The following is a 26,834-nucleotide window of genomic DNA, read 5'->3' as shown; positions in this document are numbered from 1 at the left end:
ATATGCTAGGGTAGCTTATTACAATTTACGTAGGGATCTCTAATTTTTTGAAAACAAAATATCAATCAGGAATAATGTAGCTTTCTTCTGGTGAAAGAGTTTTCAAAATCGGTAGTTCCAGAGATTACTTCCTACAAACAAACTTACAAACTTTACCTATTTATAAAAATAGTGGTTAGTATAGATCTAAGGTCTTTCTCGAGCACCCAAAACTCGTAATCAAAGTCGCTACTTTACCATCTACATTGACGATGGATGACTGAGAGCTTTTAAGTTCATTTTCTATCATCATCATCATCGACGTCCCATCATGGACAGATGTCCACTGCTGGACATAGGTCTCTTGTAGGGACTTCCGCACGCCACGGCCTTGCAGCGCCTAAATCCAGCGCAGCGGCATCCTGCGACTCGTTTGATGTCGTCTATCCACCTAGTCACTAGTGGGGCGCTTCCCTGAGTTGCGCTTTCCGGTGCGAGGTCAAAATTCTAGCACCTTGGGACCCCAACGTCTTTCTGTTTTTCGAACTGTGTGCCCTGCCACGACCACTTCAGCTTCGCAACTCGTTGAGTTATACTGGTTACTGGTACTTACTACAGATCTCCCTAGGATTTAATCACGTAGAGAAACTCCAAGCATAGCTATCTCCATCGCCCGCTGACTCTGAGCTTGTCCCATTTAGTTAAAATCTTGTGGTTACCCTATCATTGTCAAAGCCAAGCCAGACATCGAGTTACATCTTGCGGGTAACACTCTGTTCAAGTATAAAACTACAAAAATACATTAAATTGCGATTATTATTTTCTGCACGAGGACTGCACGTCAACAAACATCTGATCACCTATCTTTTTAATCGACAGGTGGTGTTACCGAGCGCAGCGCACCGCACCACACCACACCGCACGGCACCGCACCGCATCGCATCGCATCGCACCGCACCGCACCGTACCGCAGCGTACCACACCGCAGAGCACCGCATCGCATCGCTCCGTAGGGCACCGCACTGCACCGCACTAGAAACACAATCGTGAATAGCGTTTTCACGGGGGAAATACAAAAATGCATTTTCGTTGCACTTATCGGTCGAATAGATATTTTGTAAATTTTTGGTAGTTTATTATCACTAAGAATCAAATTAAGATACTTTTTCTTACCCAGTCTTTGCTACTGCTCTACCTTGTACTCAAATATTTAAGCGATTTTGCCAAATCTCAAATATTAATCTTAATTAACCTTAGCTCATTAAGTTAAAAAATCACTTATCACTTAATAGTAATAATAACTACCCTCTAAAACTTTCATCCATACAGGTCAAGTGACAGAGAAATCTGTTTAGACAATAAAAAACCAGAAACACAACAAATATAATATTTGTCTCCACCCACGTACCTTCAACCACACCTTGTTAAATTTATAAACTCGAATAATTCGGTAGTTAACACGATTATCATAAAATAACAATGCATAGATTATAACCCATACAGATATTTGAAATAGTTGAAAATAAATATTAACGACTGACGCGTGGCTCCACCTATATATTTCTTGAATATTTTATTACGCCATAAAATTATAAACTATGGACACCCATTATTATCACTTTTATCTGTGCTTTTATTATGTTCTGGCAAAAAACGGTGCCTATTAATTATAGGTGGGACTAGTTGACCTGCCTCGCCTATGTGGGCTTAGCTATTCCATACAATAAAATCCATACATAAATATGAAAATGTTATGAATTATAATGTAAGTATTACAATACACAACTGAACCTTCCTCAGGAAATCTTCTGGATGATAAAAACCCGTATTGAATTGCACTGAAAAAGGTGACTGATTTATTAAATTATGACAAACTCTCTGGCGCATCGGCTCTGGCATGGTATTGGTCTCGTTAGTTGAAGATCCCGGGTTCAAGAGTAAATTAGGTAATTTGGGAATTAGTGATTTCTAAATTGTCTCTGGGTGAAGACCACCCGGCCGAAGAAGAAAATCGTGGCTAAAGAATTTACGCCAATGGTACGGGAAAAGTCCCCGATCTCTTTTCCGCGCAGCAGTGTCCAAGGTACAGATAGCCCTAATGATTGCCAACCTCCGAAGGAGACGGCATTTCAAAAAGAAAAAGAAGAAATTGTCTCTGGTCTGGACTAGTTACCACCGGCAAACACTCGGACCCGGATGGTTAATCCACGTACAGCCTCCGAGATTTAGCGTTCCGGTAGAAACCGATTAGGAAGTCCTAGTAGGTATTGCCTTATCCTATTTCACAATAAGAATAAAGAACATCGAGGTTCTAACGGTATTATCGTTATGCAACAAAGGAATCGCAAGCAGTGAGAGCTGTGTGACCTTTAGGTATCTTAGAGGAACATGGACACTTTCTATACTGTACTGTTTTTAAGCCGGCAATGATAATTAAATGACATTTCAAAAGGAGAAACGATGTCCCCTGTCACAAACAGGGTTTGACCTTTAATTGAAACTATTGTATTATTATACATCACAGGGTTCCATTATTCCTATATCTAACTTGTATTTCTCTTAGGATCTACTCACGTAGACGATGCCCTTAACTTCGTCCGTATGGATTTAGGTATTTTTAAGCCCCGTGGGATTTTCTGGAATAGGTAAACAGTTTTCTAAATCCGTCTCCAGGATGTAAGTTATGTGTGTGCCAAACATCTATATTAATGTTATAACTATCCAGGACAATGATTCAGGCAAGTCTTTTACTGATACATATAGCTATATTTAAAGGCTATACAATATACATTATAATATCACGCGGATGAAGTGGTGGGCAAAAACTAGCCCTCAACACTGGTTCAACGGTTGAGCCGTGAAAAGGTAACAAACAGACAGACACACGTTCACATTTAATATTAAGCTTAAATATTAGTATGAATAATTAGGAATATGGATTAATGTTTGACGACCTACCTGGCGCAGTGGTGAGCGCTGTGGTCTTATTAGAGGGAGGTCTCGGGCTCGATTCGTCGGCGTCTTGTCTCTGGTGGCTAATTACAACCCTACCGGCCAAGCGATTTAGCGTTCCGGTACGATGACGTGTAGAAACCAAAGGTGTATGAGTTTGATTAAAACTGCCATACTTCGTCCAGGTTAGCCCGCTTCCGTTTTAGACTGCGTCATTACCTACCGCCAGGTGAGATTGCAGTCAAGGGCTAACTTGTATCGGAATAAAAATAAAAAAGGTAAAAATTAGCCATCTGTATGTCGGTTCCGTAAAGATGGTTGTCTGCCATGAAGCTACAAGCTATTACTGGGGCATGACAATCCGAAACTTTGTAACAATAGCTAACTGAACTGTCTTAGCACTAACAAGATCTCCCTTGCAAATCTTAAAACACGGTCCTATTCTGAACGTCGTAAGATGTAAAGGGTTGGTCAGAAATGACGCGTGGCGCCAATTTACCCAACTCGATTCATAGAACTTGTAATATAAACAACTGTATGAAGATGTGAAAACTGCCAAATGCTAAAGTATTCTCACAAGCTGCAGTAAGGACAAGTAACCTTCGCATTTATCAATCTATTTTATTGATATTGCTCGGTATCTATCCCATCACGCAATTAGTTTGTCAGTCAACCTTAGTATCCTGCGCCGTAAGAAAGTGTGCGCAGACACATTCTAATACTGTCAGCTCTTAATTAATTTATTTTATTTTTATTTTTCATGTACCAAAATTGTAGTTACAAAGTAATAATAAATTAAGTTACATTGGAAATGCTTATCTCTAAACAGAGATTATAATAATTAATATTATCTCACGACATCTATAGAGGCAGCACTCTAGCAGTCATGCGCCTTCTTGTCGCTATACCACTGTGCAGTTAAACGTGCTTCATGTTCGTTGTATGTATTACAAATCGTTGTCATCATAATCAACCTGTGAACTTCCACTTCCACGCTTTGTATGTGTCCAGGCCTTATACTCGTATGTACATTAGATGTGATTTAGTTTTATTACCGCCTTGGACCGTTAACTTTGTCGGCGCCGAACTTTGCACGTACTCACACATTAGGAAATGATCTTGCTTGGTCGCCACGAATATTCGTGATCTTCTTGCGATAGACACGACGACGACGCCGACAATAGTAAATAGTGTTATTGTGATATCTTTAACCAATATCTCAAAGCTGGTATTCCATTCTAATTTGCACATGAGATATTATTGAGAAGAATTATTTTTTTTGCGGTTCGCCTTTACAAATATAGGTAGACCAGTTTATCCCCGCGACTACTAAACTAGCTTATGCTCGCGACTTCGTCCGCGAGGACTACACAAACAAACCTCCATTTTTACCCCTTAGAGGTTGAATTTCCAAAAATCCTTTCTTAGCGGTTGTCTACGTCACAATAGCTATCTGCATGCCAAATTTCAGCCCTATCAGACCAGTAGCTGTGCGTTGATAGATCAGTCAGTCAGTCGCCTTTTCCTTTTATATATTTAGACTAATCTTAACTCATTTTAACTCTATTGTATTAATATAAAAAGACAGTAGAGATTAAAATTAATAAAGTTTTTGCTGAAACCGTTACAAAATAAAATATAAAAAAATAAAATACTTTAACTACTTTTTATTATTGATTATAATATTATTCCGCAGAGAGCTAAAACATTTCTTGAGGAAATTGTAACATTCGTGACTCTAGACTAGAACCATACTTTAATGATAAAACTAAAACAAAGAAAGGAAGTTACGCGATATCCAGAATAAGTCTGACACAGCATGAATAGAATTATAGTTCCGCGTTTCAACTATATATTATATTTTGAAGCTATTCCATACATTAGAAACATAGCCAAGTATAACATAGTACCTACACTGCCATAGGAAGAACATCGCTTAGTGTTCTAACTTGCAAGTTTATTGGTGTTAGTGTTAGCAGAGAGTTGGTAAGTTTCCAGTTCCTGTATTGCTCCAAATTGTACCTAATCATCGTATAAATAAGTTTTAAGTAATTTGATTTATTGTAAAAGAAGAAAAGAAAATATTTTAGTTTGCAATGTAATATCCATATCGTGCGTATTAAATACCCGGATTGATGTAGGGTTTTAGTTTCAAAAAAGTTTACTTGTATTTTTTTGCCTTTATTGTGTCACAAAGCCAATCCTATTATATAAAACACAAAAAAATGTTTCTACCTATTCGTTTTTAAACCATCCAAGCGATGTGCCCCAAACTGGTTTCATTAGAAAGGCAATAATGCGCAAATGGTTTAGGCCACTAAAGCAATGCATTCTTTTTTAGCCTACCTAGTTACTAGTAGCTTTATCTTTAACTATTCTTGTGTTTACTATAGTCATATTTTGTCATGAATTGTACAAATAAAAATGCTTGTACCCAATGAACTATAAAAATTAATGTAACTTTTGAATTATCGATTGGAAATAAAGGCTTTATTTATTTATTTTATTTATTTATTTAGTTACTAGCACACGTCGGGTATCCGTTAGTGGTAGATAACCATAGTAGATAACCCTTTCCCTATGAGAAAGTCACCTGAACCCTGAATTGTAACCTTTTTCCTATTGGTTGTCACTAACAGAATTTAAAATACGTGTGTTTGGTCCCAACGTTCAAGGCAGTAATTGTACTGTCCAACGCAACGTCCACTTTTCCTATTTCCTTTCCGTGAAATAGATACGCGAAGGATATCGGAGGTTCGACACCAGTCACTCCCCGTCGAATGTACCTAGTATGTAGTCAATCATACATCTGCTTCTTACTAGAATTTGAGTGTAGAGGCTCGTGTGAACGCTAGCATACAAACACATTCACCATCAAACGGGATCCTGCAGAAAACGGGATCCTGCGAAAAACTGGACTGCCGTGTGAAAGGAGGGAGGTCCATTCTAAATGGCAGATTTAACGCAACGCTCATGTCACGTTAGTTTTAAACTCACTGCAAGTAACCTGAAAAGTTACACTGGGTCACTAAGGACATTATTAGCTCTACATCATTAATAAATAGTATTACTTCCTCATTTTTCTTAATTTATAGACCAGAGATTGGCTGCAAACAGACCTGCTGACAAGTGATGAGGAGATAGATCAGATAGAGCGCACTTGCTTAGAAGATAGAGCTATTAACTGTCGAATAAAACGTAGTTACTACATAATTATATTAAATGTAGAGGGGAACGGGTGCCTCATTAATTTCCAAACATTATTGCTTTTAAACAAGAATTTTAACGTGAACAAATTAATGTTTTCAATAACGACACGTAATTATCTGATATTACGCGAGCTTATTTCATATTGCCTTATTTATAGGCAATATTTTGTGCCCGATGACCGGTTAATGAATATGTCTAAAGCATAATAAATAATACTGATTCAGATTTTCCATTTAATATTGGTACATATACTCTAGTCATTCATACTTAATATTAAAAGCATTTTAATAATGGAACAAAAATTTAACTCCATTATAATTATAATTTTAACACGACTTAAGCATGTTTCTGCTTAAGTCGTGTTAAAATTTATAATTATTCTTAAATGTATTTCCAATCACAATCAACTTCAATCTTATTTATCTAAATAAAAACGAATTGCCGAAATGTTATGTACTATCTAACTTCCGAACGACTGCACCAAATCGGTAATTTTTTTCTTGTGTTTATAACTGTCAGGACAAGGTTTATGAAAGAAAATTCTTGAAAAATCCACGGGAAAAGACAGTTACCGCGGGACGCGGACGAAGTAGCGAGCAACAGCTAGTATTACAATAAATTCTTCGTATGCAAATACGTGTACCTACATAAGCAACTAATGACCAAGTATGAATGTATGATTCACATGAACATAAAGAATCGGATCACCTTTTCATCACAGGTCGACGACTCGGTTCAGGATGTGAACAGAGACAAAACGAATGAACACAAAGCCGCACAATACACTGTTTAATCTCACCACAGTCATATGAAACGACATGGTCGAATCCCGAGGTGAGGCGACCACAGAAATGGTATCAAATTTTCACTTCGTCCTATTTAGGTGAACTCAAAATCCAATTCCAGTTAGTTGTAGTAAGTAAAAAGTAAGCGACCTCATATTATTTGCGGGGTCCAGCTTTCGATCCCGCGCTACTATAACTTATCGGAATTATGTGCGTTTTACTTTTAAGCAATTAAATATCACTTGATTTAGCGGTGAAGGAAAACATCGCGAGGAAACCTGCATGCCAGTGAGTTCTCCATAATGTTCCCAAAGGTGTGTGAAGTCTGCCAATCTGCACTTGGCCAGCTGTTATTAATATGTAAGGCAAGTTCATTAACAAATGAACTGTTGTAAATCGGAAACAGATCGTAATTAACAAGGCATTAAATATACAGGACTAGCTGATGCCCGCGACTTCGTCCACGAGGAATTAGGTTTTTTAAAAATTCCGTGGGAACTCTTTGATTTTTTGGGATAAAATATAGCCTATGTCACTCTCCAGGTCCTTATCTATACCCATGCAAAAAATCACGTCAATCCGTTGCACTGTTGCGACGTGATTGAAGAACAAACCAACAAACTAACAAACACACTTTCGCATTTATAATAAGGGTACTACTGATTCAATGCACAAAGTGGCTATCTACCTAACTTTAATCGTTTGTTCTAACCTAACTTATACCTACATAGTTAAACCTAATAACAAATGAGTCCTTAAAATATAATAGTTAAACACTCGACGTACAAAATACTCGCGGAATGCAAAAGAAACATCGAAACAATTTCTGTGAATAGTCCGTATTTTAAAGCGATGCTAGTGCATTTCGATAACTATAATAATTATGCGAGTGGTTCGAAAGCACGTATAATGTAAGTGTAGTAGTTCTAAGTGGCACTTTCAAGTAAACGCCACGTTGTTAATGATAATGGAAGTCGAGTGCGTAATTTAGTAACGAAACCACTATTACTAATTTTATAATACCATAGCAGCTGCGAGCCTGTGAGATGAAAGAAATCTTTACAGTGCTTTGGAGAGCGTACATCAGACTTCATTATTTTTTTACTTTCATTTAGCATTATAACATTATTTATGCTCGAGGCCTTACACGCGTGTAAATTTCTATTTTTGTACCTAATTATATACAATTTTAAGGTTTTCGTGCAGTAAATAAAATATTTATACAGAAGAAAACAAAATAGAATAAACAAAAAAATATACCTGTACAGTTTTATCTTAAAGGAGTTCAAAACCTTTGTCAACAAAAAAACAGTATTTCCAGACATAATATTAGGTTAAAGTCAATTTATGATTTAGGTACAGAATTTAGTTCGAATGTTTTCTTCTCCAAAAATAATGCTATTTTGAATTTGAAATTATCATTGTAACGGCGGCCGGATATTTTCTTGTAACAAGAAAGTATAATAAATAATAATTATTATAAGTTATATAATAAGTATTATAATTGAGTAATCATAATTATTATGATAATTTTACATTTCGATAGTTTTTCGATCAAAGATAGAAACCCAGCTTTGGCGAACTCAAATTTTATTGCGTCGTCGAGTAGGTATATTAAAATATTGATAATAATATTACATTTTTTGCAAATCAAACCGACAAAAGACACCGATAAAAGTTATTATAGTAGCTATTATTTACATGATACACAACGGAAATGGGTCCCGTCTAACTTTGATCTCGGATACAAATCTGAGTCATAATAATGTTATGTCGGTATAAATGTCTTATATTATTTCAAAGCAATATACATTCTGATATAAGATTTCCGCCGTTTTTTGCCCTAGTAAGTAGGTATATAATTTATTAGAACGCAGTTTTCCGGCTTTATAAAAAGGCGCATCATATGAGTAAATTGCCGTCGTACCTACTTATTTTTTGTCAATAAAGTTTTTGACAACGGGTGGCCACAAGGAAAAAAGGTTTAAAAAAATTGTGACTTGGATGGTGTTGATCTTGTGAAATCAATTCGGATTCTGTTCACTATAGTATAGGCCAGTTAGATTTTTCAGATTTCAGAATTTCATGAATTCTCTAGTGCATCTCAGAATTTTTAATTTTATTTTTCCGAAAACTTTAGAGGCTGCCTTTGATGTCCAGCAATAAAAATTTGCAAGTAAGACGACATTTAATAGAAGATGAGCTATTCGTAAACTTAATTGTATTTGCTCTAGTAATAATATTTCCTCACACTTAGCGCTACTTTTCGCTACGTCTTTTGGCTTCCCCTTATACCATCAGTTGTATGTATGACCTTAATACCATCGGTTTCAATTTCACGTTACTTACCTAAAAGACACATTTACAACACGCAATATATCTGAGCGATCTCCGACACGGTCAAGCGGCTTGATGTCAAGCACGTAGATTGGTTTTGCTTGTACAAGCTGCTTGATGTGCCCGCCAAGCAGCAAGAGGCACTTTTCTAATTTCGTAAGTGATCGTCGTACTTATAGGCAGTCCAGAGGTGGTTAAACGAAGTGATTATTTTTATTTTCAGAGTTCTGGGGCGTCTTGGTATAGTGAAATGTATAATAATAAAAACTCTTTTCCGGTCCATTGTTCGCTTCTATAATTTTCGCTGTTGTCGCATTACAAACGCGTCAAGCATGTAAATGCTTGACTCAAACATCAAGCAGACATTGTAAACAGTCAACATGCTTGTATCAAGCAAAAATCTACGTGCTTGACCGTCTCAGAAGCTCTTTACAGCATAAAGGTATGTTTTAACGTCGTTTTACGATGTATACGAACAGCTGCGTCGGTTTACCATTTTATGGCAGCACAACCTGTTTAATGAGGCGCGTGCGACAACATTGGTTTCATGTCTTGAAGTGCCTCATTTGTACAAATAAATTGATTGAGAAAATAATATAGGTCGTGTTGTTTTACTATTGTATAGTTGGGTAGAATTCTTCAGGCATTTAGAATGCTTAGAGCAGGCAGTACGTATCGGTAATATACATAGGATATTGACACTTATCTACATCGTTAATCGTTATTTATATTTTTAACTTATACACCTTTAGTGTACCTAAGTGGTGTAACTGTCTTAAGTATGTGTAACAATTTAAATTTAAAAAAAAATTATGTACCTACTTAATATAGGTACACGGTCTGTGTATCTATTAAATAGGTGCTTAAATTGGTTTTTTTCCGTTATAGTGTCGTATTCGTGTCCATTTTAAATAACCAGACTTTCCAAATTAGCACACCATATTTTAGTTAACGTTGTACCTATTCAGTATTCAACAACTTTTCCTTGACCTCTTCAAAATTTATAACATACTAGGGTAGATGATGCCCTTGACTTCGTCCGCGTGGATTTAGCTTTTTTTATAAATTCCATGGAAACTCTTTGTTTTTCTGCTTGCGAACAATCGCATGGATCCTTAGTCTCTTTGACGTGATTGAAGGGCAAATCAATGAACAAACACACTTTTGCATTTCTAAATTAGTAGGAAACTACGACTGTTCGAATTACCTAGTGACTATTTCTATAAAAAAGAAGTCATTCCAAAATAGACGTAGATACCTAAGTACACGACAGGTGTACCATTTTATTACCTGTGTAGATAAAGTAAGTATAGTACGCGACAGGTCGAGATGACATTCGGGGTATGAGGGGACGGGACACTCCGCACAGCCGCACGTCACCCGCGCTTGTCCGCACCGGGTTAGCGCAGGGGTTGTGCAGGTGTGCGGGGCGTGCCCATCCCGATTGCCATCTTGACTTGTTGCGTACTTATAGTACAGTTTGGAGCGCGTGCCACGATATCGATTCCCTGTCCTCACGTACGTTTCAAATTGCTTTTCCATTACCTACGCATTCTATTTCGGAATTAAAGGTTTTGATTGCAGCCCGGCTTATAATGGACTGTTTAAATTACTAAAGTCACCGTTAATGGATTGCATCTGATGAACTGAAGGAATATTTTACCGTTTAATAGATTACAACTCTATTAAATTATATTTAATTTAACAACATTATAAAAGTAGCTATGCACGACTGGTTGGGTTTCTACTTTTTAAACACATAATAAACCAGCTTTGTAACAAACATTAAGGCCATTTTCATATTAAAATACTAGATGATGCCTGCGACTTCGTCCGCGTGAACTGAAGTAATTAAAACTCCCGTGGGAACTCTTTAATTTTCCGGGATAAAAAGTAGCCTATGTCCTTCACCGGAATGTAAGTAACTCTACCAAATTTAATCAAAATCGGTTAAACTGTTGAGCCGTTCAAGGCTAGCAGACATATAGACAGACAGACATACTTTCGCAGTTATAATATTAGTATGGATTAAATATGTGTCCAAACTATTGAATTATTCCCGATAGATTTGGTTTCAAAGATTATATGGAAAATGAATAGGTAATTCAATGCAAGAAATACCATTGCAAGTTGAAGGTAAGTGATTCCTTAGAACAGCTGTACGAGTAGGTAGGTAAGTATATTATATTAACCCCTTTGTAATTGTCGCTAGTAACGAAGCCATACTTACAGCGTAATCCTTCAAGTCCTAACCTCCTTTACCTTCGTAAAAGATACCATTTATTTATTTAGAAATCTTTACTACGCACACATATTACACAGGAAAACAAAACAAGACAGAAGAAACTATACAAAAGTGCAAAGCCGGCCTTATTCCTAAATGGCTATTTCAGAGGAAATCCCAGCATAAGCGAATTCACGAAGCACCAAATATAATCCACAATAAGTAACCCAAAAACACATAGGAGGAAAACATTTGGCAATAACAAACATTTTTTCTCTAACTTTTTATGTCCTCTTTATAATGACTCAAGTCTTGTAGCAACAATAACAATAATAATGACTAGTAACAAGCACAAACGTGGGTGCAAGGTACGACCGGGTGATTATTCATCCTCCTGAAATAAACATATTTTGTCTGATCGACAATCTCCAGGAAGATTTGCATAGGAAACTGCTTACTATAAATTCACACAGTGCTTTGTCAGTCAGCAATGAGATCCCACCTTTATAAATATACATTGGCCTATTTACATGGTGATTCCTGCTAGTTGCTAAATTAAAAGGGTAAAAAAACCTCATTTCATTTATTTATTTGCATAGATTGAGGTACAATAGATCAAGTCATGCATTTGTAGTTTACTTTTGCATAAAATATTTTTATGGTAAGTATTTCAGATCACGCTTTATATTGATAGTCAGAATTACTATTGGAAATTACAACCATTTTGAAATTTGAATATTTACATATACAGAGTCGATCTCAAATCTCATTGTGTCATCGCCATACAAGCTTGTGTTTTTTGCATCTTTCAAAAATTACAGAATAATTCTGAAAAATTATCAAGAAATCTTTTTTTGCAAGTTAGAGCAGCACTATTTTACCTACGAATAACATATTATATTTTATTAAAATTATTATGAACTTATTGAATCCCTCCTATGACCTATTTCTAGAATATTCCTGATTCCAGAAAATATAATAAATTACTCTCACTGCGAGTCGAGTATAGCGTATAAACCTAAGGATATATTATGGAGGCGAGGCATGACATAAGCAATTATTCATGGCAGTGGAATCAACATCCATCGCTGATCGACGATCTCTAATAGGATTTGCTTAAACAAAGTGCTTTCTATTAATCCCCCAGACAGAATACACGGGCCTAATTGCAAACCGCTTGCGGATTACGATACCTTTTAAAGCGGATTTGCTTTAGGTCTTATGTGGTTAGGTACCTAACGGTTTTATCCGACTAGTTTTGTTAGACCAAGCTATACTGTTTTCTGTAATAATAACGGCTCTGTCTTCGCCTCGGCCATGCCCTTCTGTACCTAAGATATCGTCTTCTTATAATATTGTTCAGACTTGTGTTAGCTGACATCTATTCTGTCCAAATACTGGCACGTATCCTCACCCCTCTCCAAAAAGAATGGCCGTCTGTCCAGTGCGTTGATCTGAGTCGAATGCTCTAAAAAATAAAACTGCGTGATAATTGATAAAAATTCTAATAAACGCGAAAGTCTGTCTGTCTGTCTGGCTGTCTCTCTGCTAGCTTTTTACGGCCCGATATTGGGGGTACAGAGATAGCTTGCATACCGGGGATGAGCATAGGCTACTTTTTGTCCCGGAAAATCAAAGAGATGGGATTGCTAAAAAACCTAGATCATTATACATTAATATTATAAAGAGGTAAAGTTTGTAATTTAGTTGTAAGGGTAATCGCCGGAACTAATGATCCGATTCTGAGAGTTCTTTCACTGATAGATAGACATATTCCCGAGTGCTATACTTAGTATAAATTACGCAAACGAAGTCTCGGGCAAATCATAATCATCATGATCAACCCATCACCGACTCACTACAGAGAACGGGTCTCCTCTCGGAGTGAGAAGGGTTTTGGCCATAGTCTACCACGCTGGCCATGTGTGGATTGGTAGACTTCACACACCTTTGAGAACATTATGGAGAACTCTCAGGCATGCAGATTTTTCATCACCGTTAAAGCTTCGCTTTAACAGTGAAGGAAAACATCGGAACTCGCAAGCTCGGACAAAAACTAGTTTGAAATAAATACATGTTTATTTTTCTAAAAAAACAAAATTAAGTGAGCAACGTCACCTCGATTTGCAAGATCTAAATTTGGCAACAATGAAGGAACTAACAAACTAAACATACATACCTATTAGACACATAAACACATAGCCCTCCAGTAGCCGATTAAATATAGCACAACCGCACAAATCTAATCCCAACTAACTGGGACCTAATTGTTGACCGTGTACCTATTTGCGGATTACAGGAGTTACCTTTTAAAGGATTTGCTGTGCACGATCAAGTCAAATACTTATAGATTACGACACTATTGAAATTGGTTTGGGTATAGATCTTCTACATTATATTTTACAAAGATGATCTTAAAAAACTAGACGGGCTAGTAAGAGCTGCAAGAGCTAAAAGATAATTAAAATGAAAAATGTGTGTGACGTAGCAGCAAGATTCATCTGCATTAGAAGGCATCGAAATAGTTTCTAAGGTTTTCAAGTACTTTTTAAGTACATAGGAAAAATTGTGATAGTCAATCAGTTTTCCTATGCACAAACTTTGCTGAAATACTCAGCAACTTTTTCGATGTCCTCTTTTTTTTTTTTTTTTTTATTCAGATACAAGTTAGCCCTTGACTGCAATCTCACCTGATGGTAAGTGATGATGCAGTCTAAGATGATAGCGGGCTAACCTGGAAGGGGTATGGCAGTTTTTATTAAACCCGTACCCCTTTGGTTTCTACACGGCATCGTACCGGAACGCTAAATCGCTTGGCGGCACGGCTTTGCCAGTAGGGTGGTAACTAGCTACAGCCGAAGCCTCCCACCAGACCAGACCAGAAATTTAGAAATTATAAAATTCCAAACCCCTGCCAGGAATCGAACCCGGGACCTCCCACTAATAAGACCACAGCGCTCACCACTGCGCCAGGGAGGTCGTCGCCCTCAATACAAACGAATCTTTTAACAGCATGTCCGATGCTTGATGAAAGTAAGAATGATTTGACTTTCCATCAGGTGTGATTGTGGTCAAGCGTTTACCTATAATGAATAAAAAAAATAAAAATAAAAATTCTTTAGCTAGGTACTGTTTTTTCTTCATTGGTTTATAAACGTAGATGATATAGGTGCATCCTACTCAATACCTATTTTAGCATTTTAATTCAACTTTATAAATATAATATTAAACACAAAACACAAGACCGCAAAGATAAAATACATAGGTAACTACGAATTTGACACCTCGTTAAAGTCTGTTCCCCAAGTCCAATTATATTGACACTTTGAGAAGTTTAACTACCAAACATTTATTTACGACTTCGTGATATATGGTGTAGTTATTAACGCAGTTTCCAAGCCTCTCGGTTAGGTTTCATTGTCATGACGAATACCCACGTTTCTAATTTATTCTCAAGAAACACTAACAAACAAACTATAGTCCGTGTCTACGAAACTGTACATCTTTATCACACTTAATTGCTTGGAAAATAGGGGTTGATTTACTTAGATAAGTTTAGTACGTAACCGGTTGAGATGACAGACGGAGCATGAGGCGGGAGGACGCTCAGCGCACCCGCACGTCACCCGCGCTCGCCCGCATCGGGTTAGCGCGAGGGGCTGTGCGGGTGTGCGAGGCAATACCTCCCCGATTGTTATCTCGACCTGTCGCGTACTATAATAGGTAAGTACAACATTGGGGCCGATTCTCTTGTACACAATCTCTAAACTAAACTAAATTAACAGGTCTAAATCTAGTGCCATTCTTTTCCGCAAACAACATTATGAAAGGGATAGCAATAGATTTAGACGTGTAATTTTAGTTTAGTTTAGAGATTGTGTACAAGAGAATTAGCCACAATGTTTACTATAATTTTCTGACACTCTATATACTACGTAGTGATTAATATCAATAGATTTTTTTCTCCCATCACCTTATGAGGTATGAAAAAGTTACATCTATATTGCCAGAGAGAAGTTATTAAAAACTGGTGACAGTATCCGCAACTTCGTTAAATCCTTTTTTGGAAAATTTTGGAAAATCCGAACTTATTCCTTATCTAGATTGTAAATGGAACCTCTGTGCATTTCAGTTTTCTAAGTTCAAAGGTTTGGGCTGGGTGTTTATGAGTCAGTCAGTGAGTGAATTTTTGAGTTTCCTTTGCATAGAGCCTCAAAAGCTCAACAGATAACGAGAGAAAGAAATGTTGACGACGCGACGACGCGACGCGACGGTTCATTTCAAATCCCAACCTTTTTAACCCACTCCTAATACATGGTTTAAGTACGCTTATTTTGAAGAGGAAACCGGAAAGGGGAATTTATTCATGATTAACATTGCGTTATTTTCGAAAAATAAAAGAATTGTTAAACACAAATCTGTTTCAGGGCATTGGAACAATAAAATATTTGGTGCTTCAATTTTGACTATAAAATTACCATGTATACGGTACGAGGTCTATCCGCAGCGCTGAACAAGCTTGGGTAAATCATTTTTCAAACTGTGAATCGAACTTAATATTAGCATGCAAGACATTTGTACGGTGTTCAATGTTCATTGTGAAATCTTAATATCCGAGAGCTGTCGCTTGTCACCGACGCTTTCCCTCCCACGTCCTCTCAATTTTCGTGGGAGGTCATTGTTCCAACATACTATCAAGCTCAGCAAAATCTAGAAGTAGTTATTCCCACCGCCCGTTTCTTATTGAAGCTTAAAGGTTTAGACCCATTACGAATGATATTTTTTATTAGTTTACTTTCTAGATGACGAACGCGACTTCATTCGCGTGGATATGTTTTTAAAATTCCCAAGGATACTCTTTGATTTTCTGGGATAAAATTAATGTAGTCCATCTCCAGTCGTTTCTCGAGTTATCTCTTTACCAAATGGATGATGCCCGCAAACTCACCCAGATAGATTTAATTTTTTTAAGAATCTCGTAAGAACTCTTTGATTTTCGTGGCCAAAAAGCAGCCTACTGCCTAAGTCCTTCTCTGAGATGCAAGCTATTTGTGTACCAGATTTCGTTAATCGGCCGTGAAAGCTAGCAGATAGATAGACAGACACACTTTCGCAATTGTAATATTAGTATGGATTAGAAATTAGCATATTGCCTCGTAATATAAAGACCCGTAAGAAACGACTTCTACTATAAACATTTCGTTTAGGTACTTCATCTTCAATGTAGGTAGTACCATAATCATTTAAATTAAATAAATCATTTACAAAAAAAAAACCGAAAGGAATGAAATTCTTTCCTACTAGAAAGTTTTGAGTGAAAAAGGATTCCTAAGCTATTGTATTTCAGCACTGTATTTCGACGTCAGCTTGAATTTATGAAAATCTGCTTGTAGCTATAACCAGCTTAGCGTACCTAGAGCGAACTATAGATCGCCAACAGCTGTGACTTACTACTGCTATTGTGTAGTATGATAGTGGGTGGAAACTTTTACTCTGAATACCAATTATATTTGTGAATACAAAGAAACGTAGCCATACAAACATGTGCTTGGTGACGAAAATAGGCTCGGCCCATAGTAAGGCATGTGCTTTGGTTCATTAGTCAATCCCACGCGCTGCTACATCGATACAAAATTCCATTGTTTACTTGTGATTTTGTAATATCAAAGCTCAGTTAAGTAAGTAAATGCTGTATACTTCAGCAAATAAATACTGCCTTTCAATTAAATCGAACGTGGCAGAACTTGCGAATATGGCGAGCTAGGCTAGCTAATTGGATTTGTAACCGTTTTATTAAAATTGAGTACTTACCTTGAACCTCCTCACCTGAACTGACCCAACGTAGTTTGATATAATAAAAATTAATGTTTGTCTGTCTGCTCGTTACCTTTTCCTCATTCATCCGATTGAGTTGAAACGGTTGAAACTTTGTCCAGTTGTTGTTGATACTAGCGGAAAGGTTTCTAAGTGCCATCAATGTGCAAGAGGTACGCTTACCGAATTGCAACGGATACCGGGTATTAGCTTGTAAATTATTTATTTACAAAGCCTAGTTCCCAAAAAAATACAGTAGCACTACGAGCCATTTTGTTTTTGGTAACTAAAACAAAAGAAAATAACCTGTCTAAGAAATAAAAGAATACCTATTTTAGCATAGCGTAGTCTCGTAGAATACAAAATATATCAGTAACTTACATTAAAAAAGTTTTTATTAAAGGTGTGCGTTATTTTTCGGTGGCATCAATTTTTTGTTGGTTTAATTAAACTTAATAAATTCTCAAACAGTCCCCCTTGTTTCATGCCTACAATAAATTGATATTGAATAAATAAAGTATGAAGGAAAACCAACCTCTCTGGAAATCCCATGCTCATGGGATCAAAGAAATCGTTTCGGCTGTAAACTTTACCGGGGCTCAAAAATCTCCTATACTTCTCTCTCTCTCCTATAATCTCTCGCCTAACCCATTTTGGTAGACATGTTTTGTGTATCTTTAGAGAAGGTCAATTATTTCCTTAAGACAATATTAACTCTAGAATGTTTCTTAACAAAACAGTGTAAGGTTTTAAATTCGGCGTGGGTACCTACTACTGTGGTATTTTTGTAGGCATAGGCATATTTTCTACCCCTCTAAATAACTTTCACGTTGATGACCAGAAAATAATGTGAACGCCCTTCATGTGGGTGTAGACTGTAGTGCTCTGTAAATTAATGTAGTTTAAAAGCTGCGGACGTTATTAGAACCCCCATGTTTGTTAGATGAAAATACAGGATAACTTTATCAACGACTCTCTATGTCAGCATACCTATTTGTATAGGCTTACAGCCGAAATTAATTTTCAATCTATCCATAACCTGTCGTTGTTAATCGTCAAAACAGACCATACAAGTTTTGACAAACAAGGTTGCAACGTAACCTATCGACAGATTACAAATAAGATTATTATTATTAATTTCAGCCGTTAGAAGACAAAAAGAGACAAAGTGAAAGAAGTTTGCCTGCCTTTTTTTCAGAATGAGGCAAATGTGAAATTGAATGTGGAAAATAAAAAAGTTTTCTCTGGGTCTACCCGTTTGAAAATGTTTTTGAACTTTTTAAATACAGAAACATAAAAGCTCGTTTCAAATGGAACGTCCTATTTGTTACGAAATCCTTGGCTACACTGATCGTTATGTACGCACTATTGGGCTTGCGAATCGAGAAGCGAAACTGGTCAAGTGTGAACACATCTCGTCAGTCAAGGTTTTTTCGTCGTAACCTTTTCAATGGTATATTATGGCAATTGAGCCGACATTGCGGGAAAATTTATTAGTCTCCGCAACTCTTTAGGTATATAATTATGTGTAAACGTTGCGGCGGTATCGATATTTTTTAATGAAGTAATGACACTTGAATACCTATGTCTTAATAATAGCTGCGTGTGCGCATAAGTGAAATTTATTTATTACCTAGGTTATGCCCGCAGCATCTTTAGATACCTAATGTAACAATTGCGACTCGTTTATTCATAAGGTTTAACTTAGACTAGCTTTTGCCCGCGACCGCGGCGTCTGCTGTACATACGAGTATGTAATTTATAGCTTATGTTTAAATAAAGAACGAAGCTTACAGCTTACTTACGTAAATAGATAGTATACATACCTACCTGTCTGTGATTTCGAAATATCTGACTTTTATTATTCGCGTTATGATTATTGTTTACAAACCCAAATATTTTGTCTGTCTACTTGTCATAGGTAGGTATACCTACTTACCTCTCTGTTTTTTCCCGGAGTTATGTTGGAATTTTGACAAAAGTTTCGCAGATAAGTAGAGGTCTTTGCAAAAAGTTATTTAAAACATACATTTTATCCTGGGAAAACAAATGGTTCTTACTGGATTTTTCGAAAAACTTAATGTGACGACCTCCCTGGTGCAGTGTTAGGCAATGGTCTTAATAGTGGGGGGCCCCTGGTTCGATTCCTGGCAGGGGTTTGGAATTTTATAATTTCTAAATTTCTGGTCTGGTCTGGTGGGAGGCTTCGGCCGTGGCTAGTTACCACCCTACCGGCAAAGCTGTGTCGGCAAGCGATTTAGCGTTTCGGTAAGTAGAAACCAAAGGGGCATGGGTTTAATATACCCCTTCCAGGTTAGCCCTCTTCCATCTTAGACTGCATCATCACTTATCACCAGGTGAGATTGCAGTCAAGGGCTAACTTGTATCTGAATAAAATAAAAATGTACATAAACCGTTAGGTATACCTATACTTAATAGGTAGGTACTTAAAATGGAACATGTCAGCATAGAAGGAGGGGTATGGCAATGACCACATTGTCACAACGTTATCGTAAATATAATTCACGTAGGTATCACAAAGGATATCGTCTCTATCTTGGCTCTCAAGCCTCGTTTGATAGACCCGTGAGGAGTGCCGAGCGAACCGACGTACTTGATACATCCGCCCGACATGGTTCAGTAAATGCCTATCACTGACACAATAATTGGTCTCTACAAACAACGTTAGCCATGTACCTAGCTATCACATATGAAGTGATCGAATGTATTGTATAATTTAGGTACATAATTATTTATATAAAATGAAATCTATATCTATATGTACCTATATAAAATGAAAAGCTGACTGACTGATCTATTAACGCACAGCTCAAACTACTTGAGGGATTGGGCTGAAAATTCACATGTAGATAGCTATTATGGCGTAAACATCTGCTAAGAAAGGATTTTTGAAAATACAAGATAAGGGGTTTAAAATTTGAGTAGTCCACGCGGACGAAGTCGCTGGAATAAGCTTGTTATACTTAGGTACTATGTATAAATAGATATCGTCTCCCCGGGCTGTAAAATTTAAATCCAAACTAATATTTTAAATGCGAAAGTATGTCTGTCTGTCTGTCTGCTAGCTTTTCACGGCTCAACCGTTCAACCAATTTTGACGAAATTTGGTACAGGGATAGCTTGCATCCCGGGGAAGGACAAAGGCTACTTTTTATCCCGGAAAATTGAAGAGTTCCCACAGGATTTTTAAAAACCTAAATCCACGCGGACGAAGTCGCGGGCATCATCTAGTTATAAATAATTATAATGAACCCATCGCCAGCTCACTAGGTACTGAGCACGAGTGTCCTCTCGGAAGTCGTGATAGCCTAGTGGTTATTACGTCCGCCTTCTATTCGGGAGGTCGAGGGTTCGATCGCAGGCACACCTCTAACTTTTCGTAGCTGTGCGTTTTAAGCAAATAAATACCACTTGCTTCACTTTAATGGCGAAGTGAGAAAACCTGCATGCCCGAGAGGTTCTCAAAGGTGTATGAAGTCTGTGAACCCGCACTTGGCCAGTGTGATAGAATATGGACAATAATGAATTACTTATGATATACAAAATACAAACAACGAAAAATAAACAATAACCACTAAGTAGGTACAAATGTCTGACCTTACGACCTTTGCTCCAGCTACAATTACCTACATATTACGAGTACATCGTACCTATACCTACATGCCTCGTGAACAAGAAGGTTGACTCTCGCATGGTCTAGATGCTATAGAAAGCAGAAAGCTAGGATTAGCAAATTTAAGAACCCTAGATTATTACTATCCTACCTAGGTGTACCTACTAATTCGTACTATTTGCCGATTTCTATGCCTAATAATATTTTCATCGACTAGGCCTGAAATTCCAGGGTATTTTCATCAACTAGGACTGAAATGTTTTTTTAACTCCAGCAGTGATTTTTCAGCAGCTTAGCTTAGCAGCAACCCAACACAGCACCCAAGTTCTTTTCGTGGAGAGGAGATCAGAAGACCCGTGTTCTCTAGTGAGCCGGCGGCGATGGGTTGATCATGATGATGATGATGATCTAACATTTAGTTGTATCGAAGTGCAGCTGTTAATTTGTGTGAAGTGATCAATTAGAGTCTGGCAACAATAAACGCGAGTCAGTGACCGCCGATCGCGGGTTACAGTTAATTATTACCAACGGTACCCATTCAACTTACCAATAGACTAGCTTTGTTTGAAAAAACAAGCTTTACTATGACTGACGGCTAATTGATAAATAGTAAATACCTCTTTGAAAATTTTTAATTGAATACATCAATAGTTTTTGTGATAATAAGCATTTGAAAAATGTACAAATCGGCATTCTTGCCAATCAATTTTTTATTGGTGTAGGCGCGGCTTAAGAGTTGACGTAGCGTAGACAACCGATTTATACAATAAAATTGGTCCGGCGACGTTGAAACTTGAATGTAGCTTATCTAAGTACCTATATCACAGAATATATAATAGTACTAACGTACCTAACAAACAGTAGGTACAGTACCTACCTTGACCATCTTCTGCTGTCCCGATTTTTCGCGATGTTTTTCTTTCTTTCTTTTTCTTGCAATGATGATGGTTTTTCCGACCTGTCGCGGACTATACCTACTTACAATATTTTTTTTCTATTTATCGTTTGCAAACTGAAGTTAATAAGTAAACAAATGTTTTAAAAATTTTCATAAATCATTCCCATTGGCTACAAGAAAATAGAAAAATGCCGAGACTTATGAACCTTGTGGTAGACCCCATAACTTACAGGGCCAGTTACACTATAGGTACAATATTGTAACTGTAGGACAACCCTAATAAGCGACCGACCCCGGATAAGGCCTCAACCACACTAGCAGCGATCTAGATTGTTGACGCGTTGTTGTTGACCAGTGTGGTTGACGAAAACTCTGGACTTAAGTCCAGAGTTTTCGTTTCCCCTTCTAAAAAAGGGTAAATAAAAAGAATATTATGTCAAATAGGTTATTTCTCACTATATTAGTTGCTTATCCTTTCGCAACTTTTTTTGTAATGCTTCTGTTTTGGATTTTGATCTTTCCGATGTCAGATAGGTCTTGTCTAGAATCTAGATACATAAAGTCAGAACTTTAGATATCAGTGGTTTCAAGCACGATACTATCTATCTATCTAAATTCTACATGAACAATAAATTGTCGGATTCAAAATCATAATATTTCGTAATAACTAACGCAAACGAAGGTATAGCAAAACTATTTCGAGCTTTTTATCACTAATCAACTTTTACTTTTTTAAACAACTCAATATTTTACTTTGACACAAATTTTAATAAATAACAATATATTAAGTATATTGTTATCTTACGATTAATTCTGATTTAATGTAGGCGTTATAATATAACAGGTTTCTGTAGCGAGATTAGACGTAAAATATGCAAAACTATTTTAAAGAAAAGACATTTTTATCAAGCCTCTATAAATATGTATCAGCCTATTAAATTCAATTTTGACGAAATCAAAAATGAAGATATTTTTATTGAAACGCTATTACCTACTTATGATTTTAACACTAGCGACAGACCACGGCTTCGCTAGGCTAAAAATATTCCTATTCACTATCCCGCGGGAATTTTGACAAAAACGGCCTTATTAGCTAAAAGTTGTGACTCATTCACTAACTCATCAAAGCCCAGCTCAAACCCTTGGCCCTATAAAACAAGAACAACATAATATGTTCCCCTTTTAAGATACTAAGTATCTTATAAAGGGAACATATTTTGTTCTTGTTCAAAAATCGAACAGAAAACTTATCTTCATGACAAATATTACACCTTTATTCATAAAATTATTAAATAGGTACTTGTACCTACTAGTACTTAATAATTCTATGTTCTGTTGTTATTAAAAGGGCAAAAGCAAAATAATTATACTTTGTTTTAAAAGAAAAAAAATAACGGTCTACCGTTTTAACTTATGATAATAAATAGTTGACATTAATTCATGATGTTACTTATATCTGCATTAAGTCTTGTCTGACTGACTGACTGATTGACTTATTTATCACCACAACGCACAGCCAAACCGCCGCGCTAGTCATAATAGAGTGAAAGGAGGGTGTTTTTAGGGTTCCGTAGCCAAGTAAGTAAGTATCAGCTAAAAAATGGTGATCAGGGGTGAAACGGGGGTTGAAAGGTTATATTTATAAAAGTCCATGTTTTTGAAGTTAGAGATATAATAATCGGCATTCTGTAGTCCGTACCTTAAGGTGAGACTGAGTGAGTAGGTAAGTGTGGCCTTTTGTAGTGGGAAAATTTCTAATCTCATGAGAAACCAGAAATTTCACGCGGACAAAGTCGCGGGCAACTGCTAGTTATAGTATAATATTATAATGTATTATAGTAGTTAGCACAACAAGATCGTGCATATGGTATGAACATTGAATAGTAGCATAGCAACAATAGTAGGTACAATGTGTCACAGTATGATTACAGATCGTGTCTAGATAACGAGACCGATTGTATCACCTAAACAGCATTATAGTCGCTTCTAAGAACACTATGGATATATCAGATTTAATTTCATATAGATTGAAGTGACATAAAGTTTGCAACGCTCTATCGCACAGCTTATTAGAGGCTAATGACATGAGATTTTATAAACAGATAGTAATTCTTATAAAGAAAAAAAACACACTAGCTGAATGACACAAAACCACAAGCCTTCGAAATTGCTCGCGAAAAATTAAAATGACACTGAATCCAAGATACATCGGACTGATTAACACCATATATTATTAAAAACAATTCTATTAAATAAACTTAAATCTAAATTAAAAGTACTTAAGAAAAATATTAAATTAAAACATACAAACTTAATAAATAAACCTTAGGTACTAACTAAAATTTGGACTGCTTTGAAAATTTTAATTTAGCACTCGAGGATAATGTACATCAATGAAAGACTTTTCGGAATCGAATCCTTAGTTCCGAATTTCGAAGACCTCTTTGTAAAAGAAGTAGGTATAGGTGTGGTAAAGAAGTAGAATATGTATCGCGTAACGTGTCAAAGACCACAATGTTAAAGGCAATAGAGGTGTTGCAAAGCTCATTAGATCGCGAGGGGCTAATGAGACGAGATGGTATCAGGCGGGCCAGCACTTTCACTTCTAAGGGCAGCCAATGAATATGCAGACAGATGGCATACTTCGTTAGAAAAAGACAGTTCGGGATAGAAATGTTTCCACGTGTCATTTGCTTCAATCAAAATAATCTTAAGTATATTAATTGTTTGTTGGTTTTTCCTTCAATCACGTCGCAATGAATCGACATATCAACGTGATTTTTTGCATGGATATAGTTAAAGATATGGTCCACTTTTTCTTTCGGAAAATCAAAGTGTTCTCAGGGGATTTCAAACCTAATTACACGAGGACAAAGTCGCGGGCATCATCTAGTAATATTATAATCACATGGTGGGGAAAAGGGAAATCGGAAGGGCAGTCCATATCGAAGCGGTGCGAATCAGACACAAGGAAACGAATCGCTTCATTCGCCGTAGGTACTTATCCGTGTATCGTCATCGTAGGGGTTTACACCTTTAGGATATGGTTTATTTAAACGCTTTTGTTTATTACTTTACAAAAAAAAATGGCTTAAACACCACTCAATAGAATTAAAAATTCGGGCTCTATCACGATAAAAATTTAAATTTCGATTGTTTTTATTGCATTGCCAAAACAATGAACTGTGGCTTTGCAAGAAAACAACAAAATACATCGTGAACTGTGACACCAACATGGCATAACATGAGAAGCCACTGTAAAATAATTGCAGAAGTGTTTCACTTCTTATTAGATCGTGAGGAAGCTAATAAGATCTTATCGGTCGAGCGACTTTCACTTTTAAGGGCAAGCAAAGATTATGCTAATAGATGCGTCATATACTAATTTTCTATTCAAACATTTGCAAGCAGTCTCTCTATAATCAAAACACGCCCAATCGATGGCACCCATAGCAATTTAAGGCAGCTGCGTTTGACATTAATGCTTTCAATGAATATTTCATAAGGAAATAATATTGTGCAACATTTTTCATTGTAAACAAGAACAGTCACGGAGCCATCACGGAGCACATTAATAATTTATTTATTAGTCAGTGACTAAAGAATAGGTTCATTTATATAATATCATAAAAGAGCTTGATTGGCCAACTGATATAACGATACTATTAGGTACCTACAGCCCAAACGGATGGGTCTAGAACTTGAGATTTTGCATGTACCTACTTGATCTCCCGGCCCAACTAAGAAAGAATTTTCAGAAACTCCAATCGAGTGAAGCTAATTATTTAAGTATTTCCAATTTGTTTAAAGATAGAGATCTCTTACATAAAGATAAGCGTATCGTGACCATGTTATGCTTCTTATTTTTACATCTTTTCTTGGTAATACAAATAAGGGATGATTTATGCTAAACCGTACCACGTTCTACCTACTCATGTATTCGAGGCACGTCCGACGTGCAGAGGATCCAAGGATTCCAATTTTCTATGAAGAAACGTAGTACTGACTAGGCTTGGAAGACTCGGATATGGCACGAGGGGATTCCTCCGCGCGGGAGCACGCGATTGGGGGATCAGTCGCCCCTTGTTTCCCCGCTTTTTTAGTAGAGTTCAATAAATTTGTCGGTCACTAATAAATTTGAAAGGTAGGTAGACAACTGTAGCAGTGTATAAAACGGTATAAAGTAGGGCATGTCATTTCTGCATGTTTCAGCATCTATATAAAATGGGAACGCAAGTCATGAGCACTCTTTGTGCTCATGACTGACCATATTTCAGATTGTGGCTTCCTAAGAAATACGATGTTTACCGTATACGGGTTACTTGATCTTTGGCTAACCTTATGGTCGCAATTTATTTGCATTTATAAGTAGGTACGTAGCTGGAACTATTTCATACCGGCAAACTACTAATAAATTATACCTATAAAGTTTGGAAAGGGTAAATATTCATAAGTGTTAGTTTCTCATAATTATTAAAGATATCGAAGACTTTTTAGTGCTTATTAAAATTTAACGTCATTTACGCCTGCTGGCGCACCTAAAAATAGAAATAGAAATAGAAATGTAATCATATTCATGGATTTCAGATAGGTAAGTATGACAATGCCAAGTGTGTTTCCCCATTCAAGCAGTGCGCAGTGTAGTGGGGAAAGATTATGTTCTCCTTTGAGAGAGAAGGTCCAAGAGAGAAACGCTGAAGTATTGGGAATTAATACTTATTAGAAGAATAGGTAATAAGTCTGCGAGCACTTATCGTCACAACCTGTATTGTACCTTATTCAGAGACATATACCACAAAAACTAAACGCAGTTGGTAGTAGTGTGAAGAAACTTTAATAGTACTGTATTCCGAGCGCTCTCTATTCAAACAGAATTTACTTGTCTAATTTAGTTAGTCAGATTAATTTAATGTTGTTTTTTTTTAGATTTAAGTTTATTAATAGTTTAATTACTTCTTTATTAAAAGCACAGAATATACTTATATTAAAGTTAGTCAGATT

General features: G+C 36.6%; 1 protein-coding gene across 1 annotated transcript in view; it reads right to left on the bottom strand.

Moving 5' to 3' along the window:
* ASPP (Ankyrin-repeat, SH3-domain, and Proline-rich-region containing Protein) overlaps positions 1-26,834 on the bottom strand; it is a 302,304-nt gene that overhangs the window by 254,848 nt on the left and 20,622 nt on the right. The window lies entirely within an intron of this gene.

This window comes from Maniola hyperantus, chromosome 16 (assembly GCF_902806685.2).
Source record: "Maniola hyperantus chromosome 16, iAphHyp1.2, whole genome shotgun sequence".
NCBI classification, from domain to species: Eukaryota; Metazoa; Arthropoda; class Insecta; order Lepidoptera; family Nymphalidae; genus Maniola; species Maniola hyperantus.
Note: the sequence above shows the minus strand (reverse complement) of the source record. Positions and strands in the feature narration are given on the sequence as shown.